Source organism: Tachysurus fulvidraco, chromosome 6 (assembly GCF_022655615.1).
Source record: "Tachysurus fulvidraco isolate hzauxx_2018 chromosome 6, HZAU_PFXX_2.0, whole genome shotgun sequence".
NCBI lineage: Eukaryota > Metazoa > Chordata > Actinopteri > Siluriformes > Bagridae > Tachysurus > Tachysurus fulvidraco.
In genome coordinates this window covers 9471980-9485993 of record NC_062523.1, presented here as the reverse complement: position 1 = coordinate 9485993, position 14014 = coordinate 9471980, and the positions used below count along the sequence as shown (strand labels likewise).

Genomic DNA, 14014 nt, shown 5'->3' with positions numbered 1-14014 from the left:
AATATAGAAAAATTACACAATTGCTCACATTGCTAGGCTTTTGGGAGGTTGAATTAAACCAGAAAACCCAGAAAAAATCCATGCAGATAAAAGAAAACATACATAAGTTACAACTTTCATGACAATTCCATAATATTGTCCTTTCCACTCTAGTATTTGGAAATGTAATGTATTGAGGTGTGAGTGTGTGTGCTGTGTCTCATGGTTAAAAAACCCTAGAATAGAAAGGCATTGAGTGTGCATGGGTATGCTGTTTAAGCATTTTGTTGACACCTTTAAAAACAGAGCGGGTTGCTGGCAGAAAACAACTAAATCAGCAACTATAGTAAAATTGCCTGATGAGTCACTAATCATTCAGCAAAGAGTTTCCTGCAGTCCTTACAAACATCTGTGTGTGCTCAAAATCTCTTCAACCCAATCACTCTTTAGTGCATTTGTGATTTTAGGTAGCAAGTGAAAAGATCACGGGAACAATACAGAGCCATTTCCAGTTAAAGGGACAGAGGATTACTTTTGAACAGTACCACTACCTGTAAATAAATAGAATTTAAGACATTAAGACATTAATAACAACTTTATGAAATGTTCACCCTTTTCCAAATCCCCTGAGCATTATTTCACAAGATTTCTGCTTTCTGTTGATATCAAACCAAACTGTGTAAGAGTTTAGTGCTGATCAACTATTTTTGAATTAGTAAAAGTGGATGCAAGTTAGCTTTAATTATTCCGAACTATGAGCCTCAATATACTATAAAAGAGTTGTTTTCAACTTTCGTCTTTTCCTGTTAGGATCGCCACAACGAATCATCAGTTTCCACCTAACCCTATCCTCATCATCCTCTACTCTCGCACCAGTTAACTTCATGTCCTCATTTAATACATCCATGTATCTCCTCTTTGGCCTTCCTCTTAACCTCTTACCTGCAGCTCCATCTCCAACATCCTTCTACCAATATAACCATCTCCCTCCTCTGTACATGTCCAAACCATCTCAATCTAGCCTCTCTGACCTTGTCCCCAAAACAGCCACGCTGAGCCGTCCCTCTGATGTGCTCCTTCCTAATCCTGTCCGTCCTCGTCACGCCTAAAGAGAACCCCAACATCCTCATCTCTACTACCTCCATCTCTGCCTCATGTCTTTTCCTCACCGCTACAGTCTCAGTATGTCTTGTACTGTAAAATAGTATATTAGATTATTTACCTCCTTTCATTGTATTTGTGTAGACTTTGGACTCTTAGGTGAGTGTTTATTTCAGTGAGGGTGGCCTAAAAGAGTAAATGAACATAACAATGAGGATATAAACCACACATTTAGTAGGTCACTTAAATGATCCACTTAGAAAATCAATGAACTAGTGGAATTTTAAGTGTGAAAAGCTTTCTCAGTGTATTGACATGTCCTTTGGTCTTAAAATGCCATAAACATTAGCTAACAGCTCAAACGCCATTTGAAAAACGTGACTTCTCAGAGCTTTTCTGACTCTTTTTATAATCTGTCAACTGCTTTGAATTTTTGACCAACCACAGACTTAAAAGAATCCTTTTTTTTTTTTTTTTGAGTGTGAAAGGAGACCAGACGTGATCTGTGTGACCTTCTCAACTTTTCATGATCCAACGTGTGGAGAAAATGCCAATGGCTTCGTATGAGCTATTTTTAATGCCCATTCTGCAGTTTATGTCTGGATTACCCTTCAGTGAAAGCTGCCAATGTGGCGAAGGCACTCACAATGACAAAGGACAACAGCTCCCTTGAGAGTTCCCTCAGAGGTGACAGACGCCGCATGGTGATGGGGAAGTAATGTGCTGCAGCATCAGCATGGGGAGAGAAAGGAAATCTTGGGGGACTGGGAGACTGGGGAAAGTTAATCTTTGCACCCTACATTAAATGTGTTATGGTAGTTTCAAATGTGCATCCATCCATCCATCCATCCATCCATCCATCTATCTATCTATCTATCTATCTATCTATCTATCTATCTATCTATCTATCTATCTATCTATCTATCTATCTATCTATCTATCTATCTCTATCTGTTTGTCTATCTATCTGTCTGTCTATCTGTCTGTCTATCTATCTGTGTGTCTATCTATCTATCTATCTATCTATCTATCTATCTATCTATCTATCTATCTATCTATCTATCTATCTATCTATCTATCTATCTATCTATCTATCTATCTATCTCTATCTGTCTGTCTATCTATCTGTCTGTCTCTCTGTCTAAAATATTCCAGATTACGTTATAACATTTCACCGGCTTCCAGCAACGATGCTGCGAAACAGGACAGCAGTTTAGCTTTCAACACTCTAGTACATATGGTATCAAGGTAACAGCCAATGGAGATGTCATTTCCTCATTAGCCCTAGCATATTATTTTATGTTTTTTTTATAAAAACTGCCTTTTGAAATTATATTTTTCACTTTGCCCACAGAAGGTTCCCTTGGCTTACAGAATTAATCCAGTATGTTCGAATGGCTGTAGATCAAGCCTTAAATAATTCAAATGAAAAGTCTGAATATCAGCACTGCTCCTGTCTGGCATCCACTCAGAATGTGTGAGAACATCATATTTATCAGTGTAACTGTACAAATGATGTGATGATTCACACAATTTCTCACCCCGCCTGCTGGCTACATCAGTGTTATGCACCCTAATGATTGTATTTTATATCATAATGTGTTTTGTTTTCAGTAGGAAAAGCAGACAATCTGCCAGGATGTTACTCTTGGATCATAGTGAACAATAGCACAAAAGTCCAATATTATACACAGGTGTGATTCCAAAACCTGCACCAACACAGGATAAGACTGGACCCATGGATCTGGACTGACACCAGATCTGTTATTAGCAGCACTGCAGATTTTCTCACTATATTCTTAGTCATGTCATACATTACTTTTTAGATAGTCAAAGTCTTGGGTGATGGACGGAGACGACAATCAGGTCATTAATAAAACTTTGCAAAGACACGCGGCCACAATATTGTTCAGTGTAGCTTATTGTTTAAAAAAATGAGGCTGAACTTAATCTGTCTCTCTTTTACTGTGCAAATGAAAGCTAATATTAAAGTATATGTGCCAGGATTGGTTAAATCTATTTAAAAATATTCCTACAGTTCCTTAGTTTGAGACTTCGATAACCAATCTTTCTACAAAATACACACATCAATTGTGTAGTTCTATGGCCTGCAGGATGAGGAGTGAGGAACTCCAGCATGAAAACATTACAGATCCCAGCAGATGGTGAACCTCAGGCATGATGCCAGATTAGCAGAGCATCATGCAGGGCTCTGAGACAAAAAAGAGCAGCAGGAAGAACAGAAACAGGAAGCGGAATAAAAAAAAATAAATCTCACCAGAGTAAGTGCAGGGTCGGGGCTGTCAGGTCATAAATGGTCCGATCGGGCCGACAGAGAGCACAGCTGTGTCGCAGTGTGGATCAGCGCATCAGCCTTTAGACTTCTTTCCAGGTTGACAACCGGCCCATTCTGCAAATAAAATCATACAAATCTCACTAGCAGTGACGCATACTGTAGATCAGTCCTAGCTTTTCAGTTATGCTCGGCCACCATACGCAGCAAACTAGCCATGCCAGGGCCTCACTGCAGCCAAAGGGACTTCATGACCCAACAGCATGCGTGAACACACACAGGAACCATATGGATGCCGATGCGCTTATCATACGCTTAGATGGCTTGCCTCATTAGGAACATCTCCACAGATGTAGAAAAAAAGGTATTTGCACAAGCTTACAGTATCTCTCTAATTAATTAGGAAGACCATCATGTTGAAAAAGAATACAAAAACAGAACTGAGGGAATTGACACTCCACATTTCTTATATACACGATGCATTAGTGCGTCAGTATTCTTCTTTAGTTTAACCCTCGTATGTTGTTCGGGTCTGTGGGACCCATATTCATAAACATCAGTAGTTTTGAAAAACTTTGCTTCCTTGTAAATTTGTTGATTTTTTTCCACTCGTAATTTGATTAAATTTGATTTTCTTTTTTTTTTTTTACATTTTATTAAAAAACAACAAAAAACAAGTAGCACTTTAATTAAAAATGTGATATAATAAAGCTAAAGGGCAAATATGAACCATATATGATGTTTATATTGCTTGTAATTGGGATGAACCCATGAACACCGGCTGAGCAACAAAAATACAAACAACATACAAGGGTTAAAGTGTCCTTATGAAAAACAACCATTTTATTGCATCATCCAAAGTAATACACCACAGTTTTGTATGCAGTGTATGAAGTTTATTAAACTGTATGAAGTTTATTAAGAAGTCTAAAACAGCATGACAATGTACCCATGTAGAATGCATGCAAGTTTATTTATTTACTTACTTATTTCGTTTAATGCATAATGTTTTATTCATTTCAGCATGACCAATTATTTTACTTTTTTTTTATATACATTTAGGTTTTAAGATCCAAAGATGAATGAAATGAATTTCAATTTTATTTCCTGATATATTTAATGCTAATTTTTCCTATAGAGTGAAAAAAACCCTACCCTGATATTTGTCAGTCTGCTTCACTGACACATTTATATGCAAACAAGGTTGATTTTTTTACCTTTTCATCCCTTTTCACACTAAATGTCTTTAAAGGCCACTAAAAGGAGAAACGAATAAAGGACAAAGGACACATCTGTGCATTTTGTGGTTTCGGTGTGAATGAATATTAAACATATTAAACATATACTGTATTTGACAAAAAGCACTACAACACCCCCACACACACACGCACACACACACACACACACACACACACACCCTCCACCCCCCACACACAAACACACCCTTCACCCCCCCCCCCCACACACACACACACAAACACACCCTCCACACACCCCACACACACACACACATATGCACAGGCACACACACAAACACAGCCTCCACCGCCCCCCACACAAACACACACCCTCCACACACACACACTCACACAGAAACACAGACACACACAAACACACACACACAAACACAGAAACACAGCCCCATGAGTCAAACAAATAAATAAATAAATATAAATTACAGTCTAACCAGAGAGCGATCCAAAAGGTCTTCTGGCTTTTCTCTTCCAGGTCATGTGACCAGGTGCTGTCACACTTCCAGAAGCCTGAGGAGAAATCAGTCTGTTCAGTACAGTTCTACCTGTGGGGAAAAAAAGAGATGGTATAAGTGTGAACAGAAGAAAGAATTTGTTTACAGTGTTTATAACTGATAGAATTGACATAGTACCTAAGCCTTGTTTTCTTTTAAAGGGATTTGTACATATAAACAATGGATTCCTTCTTTTCCTTCTTCTCAATAGGAAGTTCTGTAAATTAAAAAAAAAAAAAAAACAATGTCAACAAGTACATTATTGCAATTGTAAATATAAAACTCGTGTTTATATTCAAAAATAAAGTTTTTGTATTGTATATGGATCGTAATCATTATCAATCAGGAAGTATAACACAAACGCAAGTGCTTTGTTAACTGACTGTTTAGGTGTCAGCGGAGATTTTTATTTAAACCATCAGCAAATATAATACTGAACAGAATTATGCACCAAAGATCCATTTGTTTCATTATACTTCATTCATATTTGATGTTAGAATTTGAGCTGTATAACTCTTTGTATAATATACAGTAGACAATTACTTTGACACATTTTCCTGTGTGATGGAAGGGAAAAAAAATAGTAAAAAGAAATGTCTTAAAAAGCAAAAAACTTTCATGCTTTATCAGTAAATGTATTCAGATGAGAATGACACTACGAGTCTTACTAATCAACCGAACACTACAACAATACACTTAAAGGTTTATACATTTCCTCAAAGCGTTTCCCACAAATTAATCAGAAACTGTTTCCACTAAAAATGTAGTCTTACTGTACCTCCAAAAGGATGCATTATACAGATTTAAATCAAGTTTAATGATAGATGTCAGTAACTTTCCATTAGACTTTCATTATAAGAGAACTTTTAAAATCAGTGTAATGGCACTTAAACTACAGATGCAATAGATTAAAATTAGGTTGAGGGGGAAAAAATACTACAACCAACAAGGATCGTCCTTCTTGTTATTCATAGGAATGACAGAAATAACCTTAAAATATATATAAATGATGAATGATTAAAGAAAACAAAACGTATTCCAGATATTTGACCTTGCTTGTTACAGTGATAATTCCATATAATTCCTACAGTACAAACATTCAAGGGCTCATTCTTAAAATATCACAATAAGATGGACGAACAACCCAATGACTCCTCCTCATCCCCCTCCTCCTCCTCAGTAGAGCAGGCTAGATAAAAAAGACTAAATGCTGGAGGGTTATGGGCCTTAAGGGTTAAAGGTTCAGCAGTAGCAGCTTGGTGGAACTGAGATCTGAACTCACAACCTTCTGATTGGTCCAACGCCTTAACCGCTAGGCTACAACATCCCAGATAAAAAAAAAAAAATACATTTCTTATAATGTCTCAACAATCGAAGAATGATATGCTGATAGTGTTCACTCATTACTGCTGTCTGACTGAATCTTACTCTTTTCTATATTTTATGGAACCATCCTTTTTGTTAGGGCAAGCATTTTTCAGATTCTTATTCATTTTTCAGGTTTTTATTTGTTAGGACAAGCATTTTTCCTTGTTCTTATTTCTGTTTAAATTACTTAAATGTCACAACATATTTATATTTATTTTATTTTATTTATCTATAGGAAACACACACTCACACACAGAGCCAGTAGGTTATTGTAAAGTCAGTATTGTAGAAATCAGTATGCTATTGCATAGTTTGTATAGTTTGTACTAGCTGTATAGTCTGTCCTTGCTCCGTCCTATGTATCTGTCAAAAACATAGAGTGTATTGTTTGTACTGATGGCATAGTCCGTACCTGCCCCTGCATCGTTGTTGTTTTATGTTTTATGTCTGTATGTATGTTGCACCGTTGACCTTTGAGACACGACATCTCGTTCCACTGCATGTCTCAAAATGTAGCGGAATGACAATAAAGCTGACTTGAACTTGAACTTGAACTTGAACACTGCAGTGTCTATTGAAAGAATTCATGGAGCACCGTAGTCTGCTCTTAGATCAGGTATCGAAGTCTTGAAAACCTGAAAAATGCTTGTCCTAACAAAAAGGATGGTTCCATAAAATATAGAAAAGAGTAAGATTCAGTCAGACAGCAGTAATGAGTGAACACTATCAGCTGTGTGACAAATGACACCTCAGTCCTGCCTCTGACAGCACACTGCCATGTAATCCTGCTATTTTTAAACAGAAAATTTCATACAGTGAGCTAAATTTAGATATCGTCTACATCTAGAAAATATTAGGTGTAAATCTGGTTCTTAATTTTTTTTGAAGAAATAAATAGAAATATGCAAAATGGAATCAAAATAATGGATGCAGTAAATACTATAGTAAGATTTTCCGATGACAGAGCAAACAGTGTTTAATCAATTGATTCATATTTCTTCCTGGCAAGTCCTGTGTGAGACATCAGACCTCAGGAACCGGACCAGACTGCAGTCTCGCCGCTTGTTTTCCACCTATCCAAGGCTCTTATTGCATAGTTCACTCTATGGGTATCCTATAGCTGCCTGTGTCAGATTGAAAACATTGATGCTTGTGTAGAAAAAAAGAGTAGTAATAAAATTCATCCATCACACTCTTCTCTGTATCACTTCCGCATCTAACATGGTTCAGCTTGACCCACCATCCATCAAAATACAAGGCAGACATGCACCAAGAGCCGTCTCTGTTCTTGCATGTACTGTAGATAGCAGTCTGAACCTCTGGAGAGTTGATTTACTTTCTGTCTGTCTTTAAACAAAGTCTGAACACTTACATTTTACCTCTTAACTGAGTAATTATGGGAATAATAATTCTACACTATAATACTAATAAACATAAATTTTTGCTTTATGGCATGTTTATAACTCTAACCTGCTTTTATTAGTATAAGGGTAGGTTTTCCAAATGCTATAGAGCATTGTGGACAAGAGCTTCTTTACATGTACATATACATGTAAATACTGTAGGTTTTATAGAATTGTTGTAGAATTCTGTAAAGACACACATATATATATATATATATATATATATATATATATATATATATATATATATATATATATATATATATATATATATATATATTGAGCCAAGTTTGTGGTAATTTGCAGAACATTTTTGAAAGACTTTCCCCACATCTAATTACATAAGTATATTAAGGAAGTCGTGGCCTAATGGTTAGAAAGTTTGACTCCTAACCCTAAGGTTGTGGGTTCGAGTCTCGGACCGGCCACGACTGAGGTGTCCTTGAACAAGGCACCGAGCCCCCCAACTGCTCTCCGGGCGCGGCAGCATAAATGGCTGCCCACTGCCCCGGGTGTGTGTTCACGATGTGTGTGTGTGTGTGTTCACTGCTGTGTGTGTGTGCTTTGGATGGGTTAAATGCAGAGAACAAATTCTAAATATGGGTCGTCGTATGTCACATCACTTTCACTTTGTCACTTATATTAATCCAGTAGAATTTTGTTTGTATAACACTTTTAACAAGATATTTACAGAAATCCATAAGCACATTGGCAAGAAAAATCTCACCAAGCCAACATGAGGAACCAGACTTGGTACAAATCACAAATCACAGATCTTCTAGGTGGCACAGAATAGTATGATTATAAATCTTTACGGTATACAGAGCACAGCAAAGACAGAGATGTTGTGAAGAAGAGTCCAGGGATAAGCACAGGAATGTAGTTCATTTGAAATACTGCAGTTGGCTGTAAAATGAGGACAGACTGCCCTCTATTGGCAAAAACTATAGAGTAACTCCAGAAATCAGACAGTATCCTGAACTCTGGGGACCAATGATCCTGCATAACTGCTATAATAACATGCTCATGAATAGATCGAGTGGGTTTCCTGCAGTGAATATTAGCAAGTTAAGAATCTATGCATTTATTTGGTACTGTGGTTTTCAAAAAAATAAATAAATAAATGGGGAAAATATATGTATATATGGGGAAGTCATGGCCTAAAGGTTAGAGAGTTTGACTCCTAACCCTAAGGTTGTGGGTTTGAGTCTCGGTCTGGCAATACCATGACTGAGGTGCCCTCGAGGTGCTCCAACTGCTCCCCGAGCGCCGCAGGTTAAATGGCCGCCCACTGCCCCCGGTGTGTGTTCACGGTGTGTGTGTGTGTGTTCACTGCTGTGTGTGTGCAATTTGGATAGGTTAAATGCAGAGAACAAATTCTGAGTATGGGTCACCGTACTTAGCCGTATGTCACGTCACTTCAGTATATTTTAATATACTTGCATGTCTAATTCAGCTTTTCAAGATTCAAGAGTTTTATTGTCAGGTGCACGGAGAAAGCACGTCGGTTTAGACCATACAATAACATTCTTACTTTCTAAGTCTTTCTTACATGAAATAATAGATATTATAAAAAAAAATATGACAATATAATGAAAATCAGGCTATCCACCATGTCTGCCTTTCCTATAAATTAGGTTCAAAAACCAAATCATAACACACACTTAGTCGAAAATCGGACTGTATTTGACCTTAAGACATATCTGCCAAGGTCAGACAAAAATCATCTTTAATTCCAGTTTAAAAATATATATCTAAAGTGGATTAGAGTTCAACCTGGCAACACTGGTCCTTTACAATGCAGCCAACAAAAAGTGTCAGAGGCATGGCACATGGCAACAAGAGTGGACACCTCAAATGCTATCTAAATCCAAATCAAATAGCTGAGCGGTATTTACTGTTCCATTCATGCAAGACCCAATAAATCATATCTATAGCTTATCTTCCATAAGTGTTTTATCCTGGCCAGGGTAGAGCTGGCCGCAGAAACACTGGGAGCAAGATGTGAATAAACAATGGACAGGATGCAAATCCATGCACACACACTCGCACACTCATTAACAACTTCTAGCTAATCCAAATACCAGTATGTTTTTTTGGGGTTTATTTGGGAGATGGAAGGAAACACCAAACTCTGACGATAACTCGATTTCAGGTTCAGAACTAAACCCTGAGGCTCAGAGGCAGAAAACCTACTCTGTATGACCACCATATCAAGCTTATGATGATTTAATAACCACTGAAGATCTGTAGCTCTGTCTTTTCAGCCAAATTCATTCATCCGTATGTACTATGGAGCAGCATAAGAACCATTACACTAATTCCGTTTGTACGTTTGTTTTGGAAGAGATTAGATGGACTACAAACACGATCCTTTCTTATACAAAGTGCCAGTCCTAAAGCTGGCTGCAAATGAATAAAAACAAAACAAAACAAAAAAAAGCTCCTTTCAGACAACATTTTCTGAGGGTTGAGTTCATACACAAACACCAAAGCTGCTGTGCTGAAACCATCCTCTGCCTGCAAATGGAGACAATATCACAGAGCTGCTTGTATCGGTGCACCGGGTCAGTCGTTTGATTTCAAGTTCCTTTGTTTGCTTGATGTTTGTGGCTGTAAAAGCAGCAGTATGAACGTATCAGAAGGAAGTGAACGTGCTAAATCCTGTATTCTTTAAAGCCACTCTATACGTACATCATGGGTCCTAGAAAGACTCGTATCGATTTTTTTATTAATTATTTTCATGAATTTTGTGGTGTTTTTCTTCCATTTATTTCTCTGTTTAATTGAAATACAATACACAGCCCACGTTTAGTGTGCTCTCCTATGGCCTTATAAAAACCCTGGGCACGATACACCGTAGGTGTCTGTGTTCTAGACAGAAAACCACAAATCTATACAGAGCACCAACAACCAGAACTAGTACGTGCTTGTAAATCTGTATTGCCAGTTGTCACAGAGACATTTGATGTTTGTCATAAGTGATATGCAAAAACATCGAGACAGTCCGCATTGTCAAGTGCAGACATTAAGAAATCAGTGTGAGAGTGACAGTATACATCCATCAAATCTGTAGAACACACTCCTTAATGACAATACAAATCAATTCAAAACGGAATACTGCATTCCATTAACAGCATTTAGCCGGCATCCTCATCCAGAGCGACTTATAGTATAGTTTTATCTTGTTTATTTATTTTACAACTGAGCAATTTAGGGTTAAGGGCCATTATAAGGGACCCAGCAGTGAAAGCTTTGTGAATCGGAGAGTCGAGCCAGCAACCTATTAATTGGTAGTCTAACACCTTAAACACTAGGCTACCACATCCCCCCATTTCTCCCAAAATCCTCTGATGAAATGTTTCGAGCAAACACACGGTGTGTGTTTGTCAGTTCTCAAACTGACAAACACAAAAAAACAATGTGTACAGCGAGCCACAGATATGATGTCTCATTTGACATGAGGCTGCACGAGTGAGACAAACTAGTAAAGATCTTTCCGGCAGAGTGTGAAGTTCAGCAGAAGGAGACTCGGCACATATGTTTCCTCTTATAAATGTTTAATGATATATAAAAGCTAAAACTTCTCGCTAGGTTTCTCTGGCCTTAAGAGTCTGACCTGAACCCTGATCAGATAGCCAGGTCATGAAGAGACAGTGAGATGGAGGTTCTAGATATAGGATCTGTATTTCACTTACCATAAAACAATTTGTATTAAGCGAGGAGGAGACTAAAGTGCTTTTATTTATGTCCAAATGGAGCACCGAAGCTATGATGTTGTGTGCATCAATGCATATTAGAGAGAGAGAGAGAGAGAGAGAGAGTACAGTACAAACTAAACAATGAAGAATTTTTCTTCAGCTTTAAAAACATTTTGAGATGGACATTTTCATAATACAAAATATATCCAAATAAATTCCAACATATGGCAAACTCCCTTATCCAAAGCAAAGTGAATTTGTTCTCTGCATTTAACCCATCCAAAGTGCACACACAGCAGTGAACACACACACCATGAATACACACCCGGAGCAGTGGGCAGCCATTTATGCTGCGGCGCCCGGGGAGCAGTTGGGGGGTTTGGTGCCTTGCTTAAGGGCACCTCAGTCGTGGTATTGCCAGCCCGAGACTCGAACCCACAACCTTAGGGTTAGGAGTCAAACTCTCTAACCTTTAGGTCACTATGTTACAGACTTACGATACCATCAAACTAAACATATTTTTTTTTTAAATATACACATAAAACAAACAGGAAAAGTAAGTGCTAGTTTAAGTGTTTCAGGAAGAAGTAGGCCCTCACTCGTCGTTTGAAGACAGCCAGTGACTCTGTTTGGACAGCTTGGGCAAGTTCATTTCACCACCTCGGTGCCAGAACAGAAAAGAGTTTTTCCGTATGCCTAGCTCTTACCCTGAGAGATAGTGCTGGAAGCTCTGAGGGTGCGAGGTGCAGTGTGAGGAGTGACAAGATATTTGAGGTAAAACAGAGTCCATTTGGCTTTGTAGGCAAGCAGCAGTGTTTTGAATCTGATGTGTGCAGCTACCGGAAGCCAGTGGTGGGAGCGCAGCAGTGGAATGGTCTGTGAGAACTTACCACACCAGGCAGGTTATCTAAATACAGTACATACACAATATACCATGGTGCTGAGGAGAGGTACTGAGGAACTAGGGTACTGGTTCACAGATGCTCATGACTAGCTGCTGTCACTGTGCTTGACAAGTAAGAGAGTATGTAATCCCACCAACAGAGCATTGTCAATTTTACTGCCTTAGACTTGACCCATAGAAAACAGTGGCTTCTGAATTGCGAAACACCCCCGCTACGGGAGAAGTTTTCTTTGGCGGTATCTTAATAAAAAAAGCTTAACACGTTCACTAACTTGTCAGAAGTTATAATGTGTAACTGTAAATGACAGTCAGTGTTCCTTCAGATGCACCATGAAGAATATATGTAATCATTATATTACATATTATATTGCCAATTCATTCAATTATGGAAGACAAGTATACCCGCTCTTAATTTTAGGTTACGTAAGAGCAGTCCATCAAAACAGCAAAACAAACTGATCATTTTTTTAAAGCCTACAGACAAAATTCACCCCTGACATCAAATCTTGTCTATCAAAAATGTTAAACAGTGAGACTTATTCAACACAGTCCAGGTCAACCACCACCTGACTAACCACCTCTGCTCTCAGAGGAAACCAAAAAATATTTTAGCTATCTATCTACAGTATAAGAATCGTTGTGTCGTTTATCTGTCCTGAGGACAAAAGAGTTTACATGCAATTTGTTTCGAATCCAAATCCAAGGGCAGTTTCAGTAATCTAACTATAATAAGGGAAACTCAACAACCATTACACTGACAATAAACACTTTAGGATGAGAGAAATGTCTTACTTTAGCTGTGCTGAGGTCTGGTATCTTAAAGGATGAGCTATACAGATTTTAAGATCACCGAAAGTGCACTTCGAAGTACTTGATGTCAATTAGAAGCAGAATTAAACTCGTAAACCTTTTTTTTTTTTTCTCAATACAGAAAAATGTTTAGGTTAAATATTTCTGGATTCTTCAGTTAAAGTCCCTAGCGTCTCTAACCGAATACGGTTCGATTGATAGAAGCATCTGGAGGTTGTAGGAATTGAGGCGAAACTAACACTACAGTCCTGTCCTACAATACTGCACCTTTCACCATCTTCTCAACTCCAGTATGCTTAATATGCTGATGCTGTGCTCTGGCCCTGTACGTTTCTCCTTGTGAAAAGGAAAATCATTGGAAAATGCAACGAGAAGCTTTTTTACAGCAGTATACTTGCCTACACATTATGCACATCTATAAACTGATGCTAATAGTATTTAATTACTGCAGATTGTTCATGTGAGAAAAGAGCACAAATATGAGGTGTACCGTTTATCCGCTTGTAGTTCTGTTCAATGTTGGAGAACATCTCCTGTTATCTCTTATTGGAGAGCAGCTATAAACGCTCATCCCTTCATAAATCTCTCGGTTTTTTTTTTAGTTGATAATATTCCAGGGGACTTGTGGCAGACACCACAGACAAGGTGCCAACCAAAGACTGTACATACAGTTGGTAAATGCAAACATGTATATAATATTCTGCATAT

General features: G+C 38.0%; 1 protein-coding gene across 9 annotated transcripts in view; it reads right to left on the bottom strand.

Annotated features, from left to right (window-relative positions):
- The window catches only part of pcbp3 (poly(rC) binding protein 3), a 76415-nt gene that overhangs the window by 42401 nt on the left and 20000 nt on the right, over positions 1-14014 (bottom strand). For all 9 annotated transcript variants that reach the window (XM_047815379.1, XM_047815380.1, XM_047815384.1 and 6 more), the window contains exons 2-4: positions 5259-5337; positions 5061-5171; positions 3359-3490 (exon numbers count right to left, since the gene is read on the bottom strand). The gene's annotated coding sequence lies outside the window, so the exon portion shown is untranslated. The remainder of the gene's footprint in view (positions 1-3358; positions 3491-5060; positions 5172-5258; positions 5338-14014) is intronic.